This window comes from Schistocerca serialis, chromosome 10 (genome assembly GCF_023864345.2).
Source record: "Schistocerca serialis cubense isolate TAMUIC-IGC-003099 chromosome 10, iqSchSeri2.2, whole genome shotgun sequence".
Taxonomy (NCBI): domain Eukaryota; kingdom Metazoa; phylum Arthropoda; class Insecta; order Orthoptera; family Acrididae; genus Schistocerca; species Schistocerca serialis.
The window spans coordinates 132,219,158-132,231,017 of record NC_064647.1 but is presented as its reverse complement, the minus strand read 5'-3'; positions in this window follow the sequence as shown (position 1 = coordinate 132,231,017).

Here is an 11,860-nt window from a genome sequence, read left to right as displayed (position 1 = left end):
TCTCTGAACTTGTTTTTGAGTGAAAAAATGAAAAAAAAACCTTTTTAAATACTCTTTGTAATGATGTATAACAGAAGGTTATATTATGTTTCTTTCATTAAATACACATTTTTAACGTTGTGGTATTCTTTTTGAATCACCCTGTATTTTTGAATTCTACGTCATTGTTGATTTATTCAGAGTTCTCACCTTAAACGTAGAATTAGTCCTTCTGCCACAATATTAATTCATTGGTCGTCATAAATATTTTTCTCTTTGTTGACCGTGCGTATCTTCCTAAGGCGGCGTTGGCTTCTTTAGCGAAGACGGTGGAACGAAGTACAGGTAGTCCGAAAAGACTTTCCCTGATTACATAAATTGATAACTCAGGCTAGAAGTAAGATACAAATATGAAACTTGTGTCGAATTGTCTATAATTATCAAAGTTTTTTTTCTGTTTTAGATTCGCAGTACGTAAGTAGTGGATGAGGTGCAGTGCCCAAGAAGCCATGTTAAACAATCAGGAGAAGGCACAGTGTGTCCTGTGGTACCATGAGACACGACCACCAACCACAGTGCAGAGACACTTCCAGACATTATTTGGAAGGAATCCCCCTGATGTCAAGAGCATTAAAGCCTGGTGTGAGAAGTTGCTGACCTTCAGAGGTCTGGTCGACCAAGAGCCCCAGCAGACAGGGTGGAAGCTGTAAGGCAGACTTTTGTGCGAAGTCCGAACAAATCGGGAGTGCAGGCCTCACGTGAATTACAGATGCCAAAAAGCTCTCTCCATGACATTTTACACAAACGTTTATAGTTTCGTGCATACAAAGTGCAAATCGTTCAGACCTTGTTGCCCAATGACAGTACACGTGGATATGACTTTGCGGTCGAAATGCTATCACGTATTGAGGACGATGATGGTTATCTCAGACGAATTGCCTTTTCCGACGAAGCGACCTTTTTTGTCAATGGAGTAGTGAATCGCCATAATGTGCGAATTTGGGGTTCACAATCCCCTGGCGAGGTCATGGAGTGCACCAGAGGCAGTCCAAAGGTGAATGCTTGGTGCGCGCTATTGCACGATCGAATTATCGGGCCATTCTTCTTCGCTGAGGCTACCATCACACCTGCAGTGAATCTGGACATGTTGCAACTGTATGCTGTTCCTCAGCTGCTTCAGTATCACCCCGATGTCTTGTTTCAGCAAGACGGTGCACCGCCTCATTGGGGTTTGGACGTCCGTGCCTATCTCGATATAACCTTTCCTGGGCGTTGGACTGGTCGTGATGGGCCAACGGTTTGGCCTCCACTCTCTCCTGACATAACCCCATTAGACTCCTTTTTATGCGGTTATGTCGAGGACGAGGTCTACCGAACACGTGTACCAGATCTTGAAACCCTGCGGCAACGGATAACCACAGTCGTTGAATCGATCCCTCCAGTGATGTTGGCTAATGTGTGGACGGAAATTGAATATCGCCTAGGTGTACTACGTGCTACCAAGGGTGCTCATGTGGAAGTTTACTGATGTGTGAAACAAACTTTGATAGTTTCTAAACAACTGGACACCAGTTTCATATTTGTATCTTACGTCTAGCCTGGGTTATCAATTTATGTAATCAGGGAAAGACTTCTCGGACACCCTGTACTATAACGCTACATCGATTGGAATAATTCTCGTAAGACTGGAATATTTTATTCATGAGACAATAAGACTTTCCTTGTTCGTCGTACAAATCATAAATACTAACAAGATGGCTACCTTTCAGCACACACCAAAAATTACGTCGATCCCTTACTAGGTAACAAGCGAGAGTTTAGCTCCTCCTTGGAGTACGAAACAAAAGTGAATCAAACATGGACATTCCAGAGATTATTTTCTACATTCCTCTCAATTTAATCTTTGGCGCAGAATAAAAAGTATTGTATCTCTTTGCGTCGTAATGTGTCATTACAACACACATTGTTTCATAATACTTCACTAACTACACACACAAGAATACACACACACACACACACACACACACACACACACACACACACACACACACACACACACACACACACACACATACGCGCGCACCACACACACTGGCGATCTCTGGGCCATTACCTGTGCAGGAACTTCCCATTTGCTATCCTGAAAAACTGAGTCAGCATCCCTTTATAATAAGGGAGATGTTGTGCTCAGAAAGAGGAAGAGGTTTTAGTATTCAACCTGAGACATTTTGCAGATGATACAGTTATCTACAGAGATTGGGCAAAAATATGGATGCACTGCATGAAATGCATGATTAACATAAATGCAGATGATAGGAAAGCGTGCAGACTACTCTGTTGTAACTGACACCTGGACGGTGTCCTCAATACGTTCTGTGTAGTTTTGTCAGATCTAACTGCGGAAATTGTCGGTACTCGTATAGTCGATGTTTCCGTAACCAACGCAGCACAAGTGTTTGATGCTTCGAGGCGCACCATATTAAAGATTGACACCGTATACAGGGAAAACGGAAGAAGACATCATCCGCTAAGTCGCAACGCACAAGAGAGTGTGTGTCTGAGTGATCGCGATAGATGGTCATCGAAGAGAATTAAGTCAAAAGTTATGGGACGACGGCGGCAAGAAGCGACTGCAGAACTGAATGTCGTATTCGCGGACGCGGTCAGCACCAGAACAAACGGTTCAAAGGGCTCTGAGCACTATGGGACTCAAGTGCAGTGGTCATCAGTCCTCTATAACTTAAAACTACTTAAACCTAACTAACCTAAGGACATCACACACATCCATGCCCGAGGCAGGATTCGAACCTGCGACCGTAGCGGTCGCGCGGTTCCAGACTGTAGCGCCTAGAACCGCTCGGCCATCCCGGCCGGCTCAGCACAATACGAAAGGAGCTCCATAAACAAGAAATTGCAGTTGGAATTTCGAAGCCACTCATCAGTGGTGAAAATGGCCCTAAAAGGAAAACGTGGTGCAGAAGCCATCAAGCCTGAACTATGGGGCAATGGGAAAAAATCGTCTGGTCGGATGACGCGTTTCATACTGTTTCCAATTTCTGGCCGAGTTTATATGGTGGGGGTTCGATGATGATTACGTCAGCTATATCGCGGTATTCCACGGGTCGTATTGTTGCAAGGTTGCATTACTGCCAAGGATTTGAAATAGGCCTAGTTTGAGATTGTTATTTGCTTTTCTGGAATTTGTACATACTTCGGATATCTCATACGCTGAGCGAAAATTTTGAATCGCTCATTATTCGCGCGCAATCTTTGGCCAGAGTAGCTCTGCTAATGTGTTTGTTTTGTCATCCCTGTTTGGGAGGGAAGAGCTCGGGAGTTGTATGGTTAGAGCAGTAGTGGTTGGTTGGTTGGTTTTGGGGAAGGAGACCAAACAGCGAGGTCATCGGTCTCATCGGATTAGGGAAGGACGGGGAAGGAAGTCGGCCGTGCCCTTTGAAAGGAACCATCCCGGCATTTGCCTGGAGCGATTTAGGGAAATCACGGAAAACCTAAATCCGGATGGCCGGACGCGGGATTGAACCGTCGTCCTCCCGAATGCGAGTCCAGTGTCTAACCACTGCGCCACCTCGCTCGGTAGTAGTAGTGGGAGAGACGCAGAGCAGAGGACTCTTGGCAGTGTACTAGTAAAGTTAAGTGCGTCTGTGTTTAAGTAAAATGATTTGAATTTGAATATTGTGGAAAAGAGGAGAAGGAAATCATTAGTAAATTAGAATGAAAACAGTATGAAGAGGAATGAAGGTACGGTAATATTTTTAGTTACTGGCACCTGTGATGTACCTTTTGCATTTATTGCTTTTATGTTTTCGTTTTCTTTAAAGCAAAAGAGAAAAGATGAAGCGGTAGTCCAGCGTACAGCCTGCGACTACCGTCATATATTTTTGATTTTCAAATGTTAAAAAACATGAGATGTTTTCAAAAATGGCTCTGAGCACTATGCGACTTAACATCTGTGGTCATCAGTCCCCTAGAACTTAGAACTACTTAAACGTAACTAACCTAAGGACATCACACACATCCATGCCCGAGGCAGGATTCGAACTTGCGATCGCAGCAGTCGCGCGGTTCCGGACTGAGCGCCTAGAACCGCTAGACGAGATGTTTTCCCTGTTCCTCTCTGCTAATGAACGCACGTTATTTTAGAGCATAATCGGAGATACCGATTTTGGGTTGAGTGAATACGTAAAAGTCTGTGTTTTTTATGTGCATCGAAGAAAGGAATATATTATTATTTTACTAACTAAAAGATCGTATGAGTCATTAATCCAAGTAGTACTGTAATAAGAAGAACTGGAGTCCACCTGTGTACTTCGGAGTATTCACGAAGATCCGATTAACGCAACATGGACACGGTCAAGATTTTGTAGGTGGACACGGCGATCGGACGTAGTATTATTAATTGGTAAGCACAAATCTACAGCATTAAAAAGAATATTTCGTCCACGCAGAATAATTATGAACTAAAATTAATCCATTTACAGGCAGGGCTCAGCATAATGTGCTTGTCCGAGTGCCGAAAATTTAATCTCATTGATTCCATATATCCAAACATTTTTATTATATATATCTTACTATATATAATACACCGCAGTCGCGAGTACTTAGGATTCATTCTTGAATGAAACATCCATATCAGGGAACTGTAGATTTTTCGTCAAAGATTTAGTAATTTTCACTGTAAGATAGTTGTAATGTTCGTTAATGATTTGTCTCTCATCTGAGAGAATACGAGTTTGGTATCAATGCTGCCCTTTGTCAATGTTTATGAGTGTTGTAACATGAATTTCAAACAATTAATAATACATCAGATAAATTAAAAAGTTTGTTGAGGGAATATTTCACCAAAAAGCATTGTCCAGATCGTCAAACAAAGTCGTTTTTATTTAAAGAAGTGTCTCACTCAATGATATGTATAAAATAGTTTACTTGGTGTCTGGAGCATTGCACTAAGCTCTCAGCAGCTGTAGTTAGAAATCTGCAGGTTACGCACAGAGAGCAGCATGCACCGCGTTTCCAACGAAAATTACCAACGCGCAGGGACCATTTCATGAACAGCTTTATGAGGGAGACCAATCAGGCACAGGAACCTTTCTTAATTAAAGAGATTAGTAGGAAACTTCAATATTTAATCAGTTTTTTTTAGAAAGATTATAAAACAGGACCAATTTCATGTTGATTCTCGCAGGCACATATACGAGGTGCGACAATAAACTAATGAAACTGAGCTGTTCGTAATTGACGGCATCACCCCTGCCCTGGCGCACGAGTCCCACCGCCACACCCCCACCCGCCCACGCTAGGCAAAATTCATCTGCCCGACTCATGCAGCACCATCACCGTCAGAGGGCGGTACGGGACCACAAGTCCTTCCGCCACACCCCCAAAGTGAATTGCAGTGACGTAGCCACTGCCCTGTGGAAATCCACTGCCTCACCAACACAGTTAGACCGCAATAGACCGGTGATGCTGTATTGTAACATATCACCCCGGACTACAAGTCCATTAAAAAAAAAATGTTCGTAATTGTAGTGTTTATTAAAAGTAGTTCCTTTTTGATTGCACACATATTTCCTGCGCTTCCGCTGTTATGGAGACGGCATCGCCCCTGCCCTGGCGCACGAGTCCCACCGCCACACCCCCACCCGCCCATGTTAGGCAAAATTCATCTGCCCGACTCATGCAGCACTATCACCGTCAGAGGGTGGTACGGGACCACAAGTCCCACCGCCACACCCCCAAAGTGAATTGCTGACGCAGTCACTGCCCTGTGGAAATCCACTGCCTCACCAACACAGTTAGACCGCAATAGACTGGTGATGCTGTATTGTAACATATCACCCCGGACTACAAGTCCATTAAAAAAAAAAATGTTCGTAATTGTAGTGTTTATTAAAAGTAGTTCCTTTTTGATTGCACACATATTTCCTGCGCTTCTGCTGTTATGGAGACGGCATCGCCCCTGCCCTGGCGCACGAGTCCCACCGCCACACCCCCACCCGCCCATGTTAGGCAAAATTCATCTGCCCGACTCATGCAGCACTATCACCGTCAGAGGGTGGTACGGGACCACAAGTCCCACCGCCACACCCCCAAAGTGAATTGCTGACGCAGTCACTGCCCTGTGGAAATCCACTGCCTCACCAACACAGTTAGACCGCAATAGACCGGTGATGCTGTATTGTAACATATCACCCCGGACTACAAGTCCATTAAAAAAAAAATGTTCGTAATTGTAGTGTTTATTAAAAGTAGTTCCTCTTTGATTGCACACATATTTCCTGCGCTTCTGCTGTTATGGAGACGGCATCGCCCCTGCCCTGGCGCACGAGTCCCACCGCCACACCCCCACCCGCCCATGTTAGGCAAAATTCATCTGCCCGACTCATGCAGCACTATCACCGTCAGAGGGTGGTACGGGACCACAAGTCCCACCGCCACACCCCCAAAGTGAATTGCTGACGCAGTCACTGCCCTGTGGAAATCCACTGCCTCACCAACACAGTTAGACCGCAATAGACCGGTGATGCTGTATTGTAACATATCACCCCGGACTACAAGTCCATTAAAAAAAAAATGTTCGTAATTGTAGTGTTTATTAAAAGTAGTTCCTTTTTGATTGCACACATATTTCCTGCGCTTCTGCTGTTATGGAGACGGCATCGCCCCTGCCCTGGCGCACGAGTCCCACCGCCACACCCCCACCCGCCCATGTTAGGCAAAATTCATCTGCCCGACTCATGCAGCACTATCACCGTCAGAGGGTGGTACGGGACCACAAGTCCCACCGCCACACCCCCAAAGTGAATTGCTGACGCAGTCACTGCCCTGTGGAAATCCACTGCCTCACCAACACAGTTAGACCGCAATAGACCGGTGATGCTGTATTGTAACATATCACCCCGGACTACAAGTCCATTAAAAAAAAAATGTTCGTAATTGTAGTGTTTATTAAAAGTAGTTCCTTTTTGATTGCACACATATTTCCTGCGCTTCTGCTGTTATGGAGACGGCATCGCCCCTGCCCTGGCGCACGAGTCCCACCGCCACACCCCCACCCGCCCATGTTAGGCAAAATTCATCTGCCCGACTCATGCAGCACTATCACCGTCAGAGGGTGGTACGGGACCACAAGTCCCACCGCCACACCCCCAAAGTGAATTGCTGACGCAGTCACTGCCCTGTGGAAATCCACTGCCTCACCAACACAGTTAGACCGCAATAGACCGGTGATGCTGTATTGTAACATATCACCCCGGACTACAAGTCCATTAAAAAAAAAATGTTCGTAATTGTAGTGTTTATTAAAAGTAGTTCCTTTTTGATTGCACACATATTTCCTGCGCTTCTGCTGTTATGGAGACGGCATCGCCCCTGCCCTGGCGCACGAGTCCCACCGCCACACCCCCACCCGCCCATGTTAGGCAAAATTCATCTGCCCGACTCATGCAGCACTATCACCGTCAGAGGGTGGTACGGGACCACAAGTCCCACCGCCACACCCCCAAAGTGAATTGCTGACGCAGTCACTGCCCTGTGGAAATCCACTGCCTCACCAACACAGTTAGACCGCAATAGACCGGTGATGCTGTATTGTAACATATCACCCCGGACTACAAGTCCATTAAAAAAAAAATGTTCGTAATTGTAGTGTTTATTAAAAGTAGTTCCTTTTTGATTGCACACATATTTCCTGCGCTTCTGCTGTTATGGAGACGGCATCGCCCCTGCCCTGGCGCACGAGTCCCACCGCCACACCCCCACCCGCCCATGTTAGGCAAAATTCATCTGCCCGACTCATGCAGCACTATCACCGTCAGAGGGTGGTACGGGACCACAAGTCCCACCGCCACACCCCCAAAGTGAATTGCTGACGCAGTCACTGCCCTGTGGAAATCCACTGCCTCACCAACACAGTTAGACCGCAATAGACCGGTGATGCTGTATTGTAACATATCACCCCGGACTACAAGTCCATTAAAAAAAAAATGTTCGTAATTGTAGTGTTTATTAAAAGTAGTTCCTTTTTGATTGCACACATATTTCCTGCGCTTCTGCTGTTATGGAGACGGCATCGCCCCTGCCCTGGCGCACGAGTCCCACCGCCACACCCCCACCCGCCCATGTTAGGCAAAATTCATCTGCCCGACTCATGCAGCACTATCACCGTCAGAGGGTGGTACGGGACCACAAGTCCCACCGCCACACCCCCAAAGTGAATTGCTGACGCAGTCACTGCCCTGTGGAAATCCACTGCCTCACCAACACAGTTAGACCGCAATAGACCGGTGATGCTGTATTGTAACATATCACCCCGGACTACAAGTCCATTAAAAAAAAAATGTTCGTAATTGTAGTGTTTATTAAAAGTAGTTCCTTTTTGATTGCACACATATTTCCTGCGCTTCTGCTGTTATGGAGACGGCATCGCCCCTGCCCTGGCGCACGAGTCCCACCGCCACACCCCCACCCGCCCATGTTAGGCAAAATTCATCTGCCTGACTCATGCAGCACTATCACCGTCAGAGGGTGGTACGGGACCACAAGTCCCACCGCCACACCCCCAAAGTGAATTGCTGACGCAGTCACTGCCCTGTGGAAATCCACTGCCTCACCAACACAGTTAGACCGCAATAGACCGGTGATGCTGTATTGTAACATATCACCCCGGACTACAAGTCCATTAAAAAAAAAATGTTCGTAATTGTAGTGTTTATTAAAAGTAGTTCCTTTTTGATTGCACACATATTTCCTGCGCTTCTGCTGTTATGGAGACGGCATCGCCCCTGCCCTGGCGCACGAGTCCCACCGCCACACCCCCACCCGCCCATGTTAGGCAAAATTCATCTGCCCGACTCATGCAGCACTATCACCGTCAGAGGGTGGTACGGGACCACAAGTCCCACCGCCACACCCCCAAAGTGAATTGCTGACGCAGTCACTGCCCTGTGGAAATCCACTGCCTCACTAACACAGTTAGACCGCAATAGACCGGTGATGCTGTATTGTAACATATCACCCCGGACTACAAGTCCATTAAAAAAAAAATGTTCGTAATTGTAGTGTTTATTAAAAGTAGTTCCTTTTTGATTGCACACACATTTCCTGCGCTTCTGCTGTTATGGAAACATGTCTGGAACTTATATTTGGTAACATCCTCCAAGACCCTAGTCATAGGCTTTAGGACATTTTGTGTTGTTTGAAAATGGAGTCCCTTGACCGCCGTTTTGACAAGAAAGTCGCAAGGAGCGATATCTGGTGAATAATGTGGCGTTGGTAGTACTGAAATTTGTTTTGAGGTTAATTATTGCTGTACTGACAGAGCAGTATGGGATGACGCATTAACATGTTGCAGAATCCAATTATTATTAGACGAACCGTTTTCGATTGATGTTCAGTTCTTCTGCAATGATTTTCACGGATAATCTTCGATCAGATCGTACGAGTTCACGCACCCTAGCCAAGTTAACATCCGTCCGAGAGGCTGATGGTTGCCCACTGCGGTCTTCATCTTCAACATTCGTTCTGCCTTCACTAACCATTTTATGCCAACGAAAAACTTGATCTCTTGACATAACCTCCTCTCCAAAAGCCTTCTGAAGCTTACCATAAGTTGCCGTCGCGTTTTTACCTAATTTAACTCAAAAAGAAATGGCATACCGTTGCGCAATATTATGCGGTTCCGTTTCCGTGACGAGAGACACAAACACGTGTTAACTTATTACAGCACAACTCACGACTGAGCAGTTGTATCGATGTGCCACTTGGACTAGAAGCGGCTTATAGACCAAAGATATTGTGCATACACAAGCCTGCAGGGTTGCCACATCTTGCAAAAAAAATCAGTCTCATTACTTTATTGTCGCAACTCGTACTTGGTTTCTCTCGCAGCTGGAATTGCACGAAGTCACCCAAAGTTAAACAACAGCAAAGTTACAAGCAACCTAGTATGAGTTCAAAATTAAAAGCAAACGAAAATAATTTTTAAAGGAAACTTCCAGATTATGTGACCATCTTAGCTGATGAAGTCCATGCCATGGCGCAATGTTTGTTCCCTAACACTGACGATGTTTTCCAAGGCTGAAAGGTGAAGCATCCCCAACTCTCTTATGGCTCCCTTTTTAGGTACTCCACGTCGACGTCTGCTCGTAGATACGTATCGTCGGTAGGTTTTCCAGCTTTACTTCCCGACGTGACAGCGACGACTCTCCGATGAGGTGCGGGCCTTGTGTTTTGCTATTACTGCGAGTCTTGTAAATATCGCTTTATTTAGTATTTGTCCGGCTACAACTCTCCCCTTTTATGATTAAGACAGCCTGCGCCACCTTTCGGAGGGAGTGGGGACGTCAAAGAGTCACAGAAGTTCATATTAAGCAGTCCGTTGCTGTAATTAGACGTTAAACTACTTGCTGATATACTATAATTTTGATCTGCAATTACCGAACTCTGATTCTACACTATTTTCCCCTGTATAAATTCTATTCTTAATTATAAATTATTCTTTCTATAGGTTTTATCACTGTAAACTGAACCGAGTGGTTACAAAGGCCAGATGTTCACACAGCTCGCACTGTTCAGGACTGGTTTTGTGAGAACGAGGATGAATCGTCGCATCTCCCCCAGCTAGTACAGTCACCAGATCTCAATATTATTCAGCCTTTGTGGTCTAGATCGTAGAGTGATAGCTATCCACTTCCATCGTCGTTGCTTGCAGTTGCCAATATTTTCCAGGAAGAACCTTGTACCCTACAGGACATGCACTTATCCTTCCGGAGACGACTAGAAGTTGTTCTGGGTGTCAAAGGTTCTCCTACTCTGCAGTATACATGGAATTGTGTTGTTTTCGTTGTTCCAATATTCTTGTCCACCTCTGTGGTTACTTATTTCATTCTTCGTCATTCTTATCATCAGTAGTGTCATGTGTGATCAGACAATGTCACCTTTATTGAAAGGGTGTCTGCGATGTATATCTATATACCACAGATATACCTAATATAGTATCTTATCTATCGACTTATAATGTGGCTGGTTACTTCGTTTTGCACGACAGTGGAATGTTGTTGTTGTTGTGGTCTTCAGTCCTGAGACTGGTTTGATGCAGCTCTCCATGCTACTCTATCCTGTGCAAGCTTTTTCATCTCCCAGTACCTACTGCAACCTACATCCTTCTGAATCTGCTTAGTGTATTCATCTCTTGGTCTCCCTCTACGATTTTTACCCTCCACGCTGCCCTCCAATACTAAATTGGTGATCCCTTGATGCCTCAGAACATGTCCTACCAACCGATCCCTTCTTCTGGTCAAGTTGTGCCACAAACTTCTCTTCTCCCCAATCCTATTCAATACTTCCTCATTAGTTATGTGATCTACCCATCTAATCTTCAGCATTCTTCTGTAGCACCACATTTCGAAAGCTTCTATTCTCTTCTTGTCCAAACTATTTATCGTCCATGTTTCACTTCCATACATGGCTACACTCCATACGAATACTTTCAGAAATGACTTCCTGACACTTAAATCAGTACTGGATGTTAACAAATTTCTCTTCTTCAGAAACGCTTTCCTTGCCATTGCCAGCCTACATTTTATATCCTCTCTACTTCGACCATCATCAGTTATTTTGCTCCCCAAATAGCAAAACTCCTTTACTACTTTAAGTGCCTCATTTCCTAATCTAATTCCCTCAGCATCACCCGACTTAATTAGACTACATTCCATTATCCTTGTTTTGCTTTTGTTGATGTTCATCTTATATCCTCCTTTCAAGACACTGTCCATTCCATTCAACTGCTCTTCCAAGTCCTTTGCTGTCTCTGACAGAATTACAATGTCATCGGCGAACCTCAAAGTTTTTATTTCTTCTCCAT